Source organism: Talpa occidentalis, unplaced genomic scaffold (assembly GCF_014898055.3).
Source record: "Talpa occidentalis isolate TD23 unplaced genomic scaffold, MPIMG_talOcc4v2.1 talOcc4.7, whole genome shotgun sequence".
NCBI classification, from domain to species: domain Eukaryota; kingdom Metazoa; phylum Chordata; class Mammalia; order Eulipotyphla; family Talpidae; genus Talpa; species Talpa occidentalis.
In genome coordinates this window covers 38,051,801-38,059,479 of record NW_023605083.1, presented here as the reverse complement: position 1 = coordinate 38,059,479, position 7,679 = coordinate 38,051,801, and the positions used below count along the sequence as shown (strand labels likewise).

The 7,679-nt window shown below is 42.9% G+C and overlaps 1 protein-coding gene across 5 annotated transcripts in view; it reads left to right on the top strand.

The window, feature by feature from the left end:
* The window catches only part of UBAP2 (ubiquitin associated protein 2), an 84,979-nt gene that overhangs the window by 19,956 nt on the left and 57,344 nt on the right, over positions 1-7,679 (top strand). The gene's annotated exons all lie outside the window — the stretch shown is intronic.

Genomic DNA, 7,679 nt, shown 5'->3' with positions numbered 1-7,679 from the left:
CCCCCTAAATTTATTTATACACGAACTAGGGTACAGGCCAGAGGTGCGGGAGGGCAAGAGGATTCACCAGAGACAGAACAGGGAGCAGAACAGGCAGACTGACTGAAATACACTGCTGAGGGGAGCAGTGGGCAAGACAGGAGAGGTCTACTGTGCCCTGTGGGAATCTCCCTGGCTGGCCAGGAATCGAACCTGCGCTGCAGAGGCTCCGGGCAGCATCACAGTGCTGAGCTCAACCTGCTGGGCCATCTCCTTTTCTTATAAATCTCGATATGATCCTGAAATGTAATTTCAAAATCTAAAATATGTGGAGAAATAATACTCTAAGGTAGAGAAACATCTGAATTATAGGAGACTTATAAGATGGCTTTTAATTTACATGATTCATTTATATGAATTAATGTTTGTTTATATTATAAATATATTTAATGTCCCTCCTGAATTTGTTTAAGTGAAGTAAGATAATCCTAGTAAAATGTTATGCAAGTACCTGGTATAAAATTGAGTACTTTACTTATTTACTAGATTGGTAAACTTTTTTACAGAGGCAGTGTGGAAGTAAGACTGTTACATCCTAATTTCGGATTAATGGTTTGAATATATTTTAATTTCTAATTACAGATGCTTTATAATTATGCATATCCAACTGACTGCTGATGTTCAGCGACACTGAGAATGGAATGTATTTAATTATTGAGTCACATTTTTTCAATATAGGGTTAGCCTTATATTTTGCTGCTATTAACAGACATAAAACTCTTATCCAGTACTTGTTCTTGACTACATTTACCTTGATAGGTGTTTATTCCACTGATCACCAAAGATTCTGATAATGGAAAACACTGGAACTTTTAGATTCACCCTCCCTCTATAGATGGATGCTTCAGAAAATGACTTACTGTGAATAGCCTCTTATCAAGGAAAAAAAAAGTTTTGACTAATTGTAGGCACAACTCTGCTAATCAAATAAATAAAAATTAAGGACACTTTTAAATCAAATCAATAAAGATTTTTGAAGGAGGAGCATGTAGGCTGTCTCCATCTTCCTTCCAAAAATCCCTTGGGTTGATTATTCTAGTGAGTCAAAGATGCTCAGGCTGGAGGAGGGGAGGATTCCTTTCTTCCCAAAGGTTGTCACTAGTAGTTTCTCAATGGGTACTTTAGGGATGATTTATTTTCTCTAATTAGAAGAAAAAGTTGTCCACTGAATTCTGGGGAGGAATCCTAGATCCTTATATTCTTAATTTTTTAAAATAAAAGTATTGTGAAAATTTCTCATAGAAGCAGCATTATGTTTTTGAGAAATTGTTTATTTTCGTTTATCCTTTAATTCCATTCTGGGAATTTCTTTTTTTTTTTTTTTTTTTTTTTTTTTTAAAGATTTATTTATTTATTCATACAAGCACTGGGTACAGTCAGAAGCGCAGGAGGGTGAGAGAATTCACCAGAGCCAGAGAGGGGAGCAGAGCAGGCAGAAGGACTGAAGCACACTGCTGAGGGGAGCAGGGGACGGCAGGAGAGGTCTGCGCACCATGCGGGACCCTCCTCCGGTGGTGGCCGGGGAGCAGCCAGGGATTGAACCAGCGCTGCAGAGGCTGCGGGCAGCTTCACAACCCAGCACTCAACCGCTGCGCCACTGGGGAGGCCCCATTCTGGGAATTTCTTATGGAGGCACCCTTACATTGGGGTTAGGGACGGCTTCCCCTGAGGGACTTCCCATATTCTAAATCTCCATTGGTTAAAGGGGTTCTGAGATTTCCTTTTAAGGTAGCACTATGTAAGAAAGAAGACAATGAACAATGACCTTTTTTTTTTTTTTTTTTAAGAGTTATTTATTTATTTGTTTGTTTATTTGTTTATTTATACAAGCACTGGGTACAGTCAGAAGCGCGGGAGGGTGAAAGAATTCACCAGAGCCAGAGTGGGGAGCAGAGCAGGCAGAAGGACCGAAGGACACTGCTGAGGGGAGCAGCGGGCGCTGCAAGAGAGGTCTGCGCGCCATGCGGGACCCTCCTCTGGTGGCCGGGGAGCAGCCGGGGATCGAACTGGTGCTGCAGAGGCTGCGGGCAGCTCCGCAACCCAGCGCTCAACCGCTGCGCCACAGGGGAGGCCCATGAACAATGACCTTTTATATAATCATAGTATAGTTAAAAAATCCGAGAATCAAATCATTATGTACATGGTACTGTTTTAAAAAATTATTGAGAATCAAATAATTATGTAATCTACTGATAATGTTTCTATTTCCCTGATTGTGCTAATAATGTGCTTTTTGGAAACTTATTAAGTCCATGATCATACTTTGTATACAGGTGTCAATTCTCTTAGGCTTCTTTAATGTGGGACTTTCTCTGTATTATTGAAGCATGCTAGCCTGAGATAAGCAGCCTGGGGTCTTACTAACAACCTTTTGCTCAGTTCCTGGTATATAACTTACTTTCTGGTATGAATCTTGCTTCATGTTAGACCATGTGCTGCCATGAAGCAGAATGGACCTGGTGGGGACGGGGGCAAGGGGGAGGTCCATGACTACTTACCCTTTACTCACTACTTGGTATGCAGCTATGCAACTCATCTCTTAGTATGTGGCCAGGTCATAGCTGACCATGTACAGCTGTGAATGCAAAACCACCTGGAACCTCCTAGAAACTGAAAGTGTATATAAGCCCCTTACTTCCTACAAATGAGGCTCGGCCTTTGGATGTGAATCTGCTGAGTCAACACCGGTGCAATAAACCTGCTTCTTGTTAGCCCTGGTGTCTTAAGTATCCTTTCTGCCATATAACATTAGGACATGATGTATTTGAAAGTAAACCAGGTGTTTTGTAGAATATCTCCCAATTTCAGCTTATCTAGTATTTCCTCATGATATGCATTTTTGAAAAAAAAATTTTTAAATTTATGCATACAAGAACTGGGGTACAGGCCAGAGGTGCAGGGGGCGGGGTGTGGTAAGAGGATTCACCAGTTACAGAGTGGGGAACAGAACAGGTAGATTGACTGAAACACACTGTTGAGGGGAGCAGCGGGCGAGACAGGAGAGTGTGGGTTGCTCCCACCATGTAGGTTGCTCCCTGATAGGGCAGGGGATCAAACTCTGTGCCACAGAGACTGTGGACAGCTTCACAGTGCTGTACTTAACCTCTTGTGCCACCAGGAAGGCCCTGTTACTCATTTTTGGCCAAAAAAATCACAGACATATGGTCTTTTTTTTAAAGATTTATTTATTTATGCATACAAGAACTGGGGTACAGGCCAGAAGTGTGGGGGGTGAGAGGATTCACCAGAGACAGAGTGGGGTACAGAACAGGCAAATTGACTGAAATACACTGCTGAGGGGAGCAGTGGGCGAATCAGGAGAGGTCTGCTGTGCCATGTGGCTATCTCCCTGGCCAGGGATCAAACTCATGATGCAGTGGCTGCCGACAGCTTCATAGGTTGTGTCTTAACCCCTTGCGCCACCAGGGAGGCCTGTGAGGTCTGTTTTTAGTGTATTATATCATCATGTAGAGGGCTTCAGTCTTTTCTGTATGCTGGTGATTAATTTAGTCACATGGTTAAAGTGGTGTTTCTCTATTGTCTATTTTATTTTTTTATAAAGCTACTTTTTTATTTTTATAAAGATTTATTTATTTATGCATACAAAAGCTGGGGTGTAGGCCAGAGGTGTGAAAGTGGGGTGGGGTGTGAAAGGATTCACCAGAACAGGGGAGCAGAACAGGAGGATTAACTGAAATACACTGCTGAGGGGTGCAGCCTGCGAGAACGAGATAGGAGAGGTCTGCTGTGCCATGTGGCCAGGGATTGACTATCTGCAGTGGCTGCAGATAGCTTCATAGTGCTGGGACTTAATCCTTTACGCTACCATGCAGGCCCCTCTATTGTCGATTTTATTTTTTTTATTTTTAAAAATTTATTTATGCATACAAGAACTGGGGTATAGGCCAGAGATGCAGTGGGGGGTGGGTGGGTGGGTAAGAGGATTCACCAGAGACAGCGGGGAACAGAACAGGCAAACTGACTAAAATACACTGCTGAGGTGAGCAGCAGGCTAGCAGGAGAGGTCTGCTTCGCCATGTGGTTTGCTCCCTGGCCCCCACCAGGATCAGACTTGTGCTGCAGAGACTGCGGATTGCTTCATAGTGCAGCGCTTAACCCCTTGCACCACCAAGGAGGCCTTATCGTCGATTTTAAACTCCAGTTTAAAAAATGTAAAATGGAGTGTGGTATTTACCTTGCAGGTTGGTTCTAAGGAATAAAAAATTGTCCACGAGTGTGATCAGAAAGTGGTAATCTTTACCAATACTGTATTTGCCATGTAAGTTATGAAGTAATTATAGTGATAGTTGAAATGATGGAAAATGCATGGTTCCTGGTTACTTGAGAAAAGATGCTAAATTACAGCACATTAAGAATAAAGGCTAGTAGAGGAAGTTTATCTTTGGATGGTAGACATAGGGCTGATTAAAAAAAAAAATATCCCTACTTTACTGGTTCCCAAATTTTCTGTATGACAGATCCAACAAAACAACACATTTCGTTCCTTTAGAAAAGCCACCAACACATTCTTCATTGTAGCTTACTTAGCTCATTGTAAGCCAAATGAATAGAAGACATATTCAGAAGAAGAAAGTTAGTAAAGCTGCTTTTCTTGGCAAGATTTTTTTCCATCTTGACAGTTGAGTGGTGGATGTCACTAATGTTTACCATAGGAGATGGGTGTTCTGTCCTTGTTTAACCTGGTTCTGTTTTTTTGCTCTTACTTTACAAGCTGTGCAGACCTCTTGGGCTCTTCTAGAGCTCAGCCTGGCAGCTTATCTCTCATACTTTGTTGGTGCTTTCTTTGTTTATGAATATTTAAAGTAATTTTCTTTTTTTAAAGATTTATTTATTTATACATGCACTGGGTACAGTCAAAAGCGCGGGAGGGTGAGAGAATTCACCAGAGCCAGAATGGGGAGCAGAGCAGGCAGAAGAACCGAAGCACACTGCTGTGGGGAGCAGTGGGTGCCAGGAGAGGTCTGCGCGCCATGTGGGACCTCCTCTGGTGGCCAGGGAGCAGCCCGGGATCGAACCGGCGCTGCGGAGGCTGCGGGCAGCCTCGCAACCCTGCGCTCAACCGCTGCGCCACCAGGGAGACCCTCTTCTTTTTTTTTAAGATTTATTTATTTATGCAAATAAGACCTGGGATGTAGGCCAGAGGTGTGGGGTGAGAAGATTCACCAGAGACAGAATGGGGAGCAGAACAGACAGATCTACTGAAATACACTGCTGAGGGGAGCAGTGGGCCAGTCAGGAGAGGTTTGCTGCGCCATGTGGGTAGGTCCCTGGCCTAGGGATCAAACTTATCTTGCAGTAGCTGGGGAAAGCTTGATAGTACTGAGGCTTAACCTCTTGCACTACTAGGGAGGCCTGTAATTTTCTTCTTGACTGGGGTAATCAGCAAAGGCAAAAATAAATTATAAGTGTTGATTGGGCCTCCCTGGTAGTGCAAGGGGTTAAAGACTCAGCGCTATCAAGCTATTGCCAGCCACTGCCCTCTGAGTTCCGATCCCCAGCCAAGGTACTAACCCACATGGTACAGCGGACCTCTCCTGTCTTGCCAGCTGTAAATCTGCCTGTTCTGCTCTCTGCTCTCCACTTTGTCTCTGGTGAATCCTCACTCCCTGTGCCTCTGGCCTACACCCCAGTTATTGTATGCATAAATAAATAAAAAAATCTTAAATTAAGTGTTGATAAAAAAAGTTTTATATTAATATTTAATTAATATACTCTACTGTCCTAGTCTTGTAACACTGAACTTGTTAAACAGCTTTAAGAGCATCAGTTGTGCTTTTGGAAATTTTACCTATATGGTCTGCTCTTTTCTGAATAGATCAGATGATATCACTAAAGAGAAAGCAAAGAATATTTGAGTCATAGTACCTAAGTTGAAAAGGCTGTCTGAATAAGTCAGTAATTTGTATTTGCCTTACATATAGTAGTGAATAGTGACTTTACAGTTAGAAAGGTGTGGGTGAAGAAACAGTATCAAAATGAAAATATAGAAACATGTAGAAGCTCCAGCTGTCAGGCAAAATGCTCTCATTACTATATGCTTTACTTATAAGTTTTGTAAAATGTCAACTAAATGTTTTCTTATTGATATTTTATATTTTAACAGCATCAGGAGAGAGATTCCTTTATTTCTGCAACTGGTGTACATCTAGGAAAAACATGTAGTTCTCAAGGCTTTTCAAATTTGAATATTGCTGTCTTTAGAACTGTTATTAGTGAATGTCTTCCTCCCTGACCCAGAGACAGTTGTGAACTCAGGCAGTTTCGGTGGGCCTTTTCCATGATAGCGCTGACACTTAGCCCCTTGGCTAACAAGGAGGTCCCATTGGCCTGTCTTATGCTATGACTTTTCTATATGCCGTGTTTTCTGTCTTGAAGTGTCTTGAATCTGGCACATTCTTTTAATACATAACATACAGTGAGTAAGTGAAAATCACAGTTCACCTTCTAGAGCTCCTTTTATTTAATTTTAATCTAATTTTATTTTCAGATTTATTTATTTATGCATATAAGAGCTGGGGTACAGGCCAGAGATGCAGTGGGTGAGAGGATTCACCAGAGACAGAATGGGAACAGAACAGGTAGACTTGACTGAAACACACTGCTGAGGGGAGCAGCAGGCGAGTCAGGAGAAGTCTGCTGTGCCATGTGGTTTGCTCCCTGACTGGCCAGGGATTGAACTTTTGCTGCAGAGGCTGCGGATTGCTTCACAGAGTGGTGCTTAACCCCTTTTGCCACCAGGGAGTCCCTATTTTTAATTTTTTAAAAAAGATTTCTTTATTTATGCATACAAGAACTGGGGTATAGGCCAGAGGTGCAAGGGGTGAGAGGATTCACCAGAGATAGAGTGGGGGCCAGAACAGCTGAATTGACCGAAATACACTGCTGAGAGGATCAAGGGGGAGACAGGTGAGGTATGCTGCGCCATGTGGGTCAGCTCCATGGCTGGCCGGGGATCAAACTCATGCTGTAGTGGCTGGTGATAGCCTCATAGCTCAGCCTTTTTTTTTTTTTTTTTTTAAAGATTTATTTATGCATACAAGAGCTGGGGTACAGGCCAGAGCTGTGGGGGGGGGGAGGGGTGAGAGGATTCACCAGAGGCAGAGTGGGGAACAGAACAGGCAGACTGACTGAAATACACTGCTGAGGGGAGCAGCGGGCAAGTCAGGAGAGGTCTGCTGTGCCATTTGGGTAGCTCGCTGGCCGGGGATTGAACTTGTGCTGCAGTGGCTGTGGATAGCTTCATAGGTTGTGTCTTAATCCCTTGTGCCAACAGGGAGGCCCCCCCCCCCAATAGTTTTTCTTTATGGGAACATTAGCTGGTTTTAAGAGTTTATGATGATTACTACCCAAACCTCTTTAAACCTTTCCATAGTCTTGACATTTAACTTACTACTGTTGGAGTTGTCAAAACGCTACAGTGCCAGCTGTTGTTCTCATATTGGTCCACTTCATTTTTCTTGTGAATTCCTTTTGGCTATTGAGGTTTTCCTGTTTAGACCAGCCAGACGCTACTTACCTCTGCTTTCTTCACAAGGCACACATTGATTCCATGTGCATCTGTAGGTGTTTTTTCAAGTTTGTATTTTCAGAATGTGAGATACAACTTGTCACCTGATTTT